Here is a 1004-nt window from a genome sequence, read left to right on the forward strand (position 1 = left end):
CAGTGTTAATAGTAGGAGGTTCAAATCCCACTGCGGTGAAATGAGAGTGAGTGAACATGGCCACTAGGGGCACTGTAGACCAGAGGTTTTCATTCATGGGTTTCCTGTCCCTGTGTGTTTTCCCTGCATACATGACTGGCTAGTGATGTGTCAATCATGCTAGTGTCAATCACGAGCTCTTTAACTGGTCTTTTCCTAACCACTTGTCCTCGCCCTCGATGAAAATATCATGGTGTCAAACAAAAGATGTAAAATAGAATTCATAAGGAAATGAAAAGACAACCGCTGTTCTGCACGCACACACACACAGTATGTCAAAAGGTACACTTGTTTATAAGGTCTTTAAAATTGTGGTGGTAAAAGTTTCAGGGTTTTCCTTTAACCTGTTCCTATTCCCTAATGCTTTTACCATCTGAAGAGTGAGAGCCATTTCCCAAAACAAATCCAAATTGCGTTACCGAAACATTTATTGCAAAGTAAATACACATGGAAAATGAATGCTGATATTTCAGTGTCCTTTTGATCTTTAGTTTTGCCGATGCATCCACGGTCTACGACAAGACTCCAGTTGAGTCGACTGAAGCTGAGGTCAATGACGGTGTTGCTCCGTAATAATGACCAATCAGCACTCGACGAGTTCAGCATCATTAGTGATCAATACCTCCAAAATGACCAATCATCACGTGACGAGTTCAGCATCATTCATCAAATTTATTTGTACGCCACATTTAATGCCAGGAGGAAACACACTGCGCCTCACATAAGGAACATGGGGGGGGGGGGGGGGGGGATTACAGACACTTGTAAAGAGACGGAGATAACACAACAGGAAATGACATACTAACACTAGTGGTGACCACATTAGTGATCAATACCTCCATAGGACCAATCAGCACGTGAGCTCAGCATTATTAGTGATCAATGACCAATCAGCACGTGAGTTCAGCATCATTACTGATCAATGACCAATCAGCATGTGAGTTCAGCATCCTTTTTACTGATTT

General features: G+C 42.3%; 1 protein-coding gene across 1 annotated transcript in view; it reads right to left on the reverse strand.

The window, feature by feature from the left end:
• Positions 1-792: 792 nt before the first annotated feature.
• enosf1 (enolase superfamily member 1) overlaps positions 793-1004 on the reverse strand; it is an 11180-nt gene continuing 10968 nt past the window's right edge. The window contains exon 15 of the mRNA XM_080855208.1: positions 793-1004. This exon is cut by the window's right edge and continues 340 nt beyond it. The gene's annotated coding sequence lies outside the window, so the exon portion shown is untranslated.

Source organism: Sprattus sprattus (assembly GCF_963457725.1).
Source record: "Sprattus sprattus genome assembly, chromosome: 17".
NCBI classification, from domain to species: domain Eukaryota; kingdom Metazoa; phylum Chordata; class Actinopteri; order Clupeiformes; family Clupeidae; genus Sprattus; species Sprattus sprattus.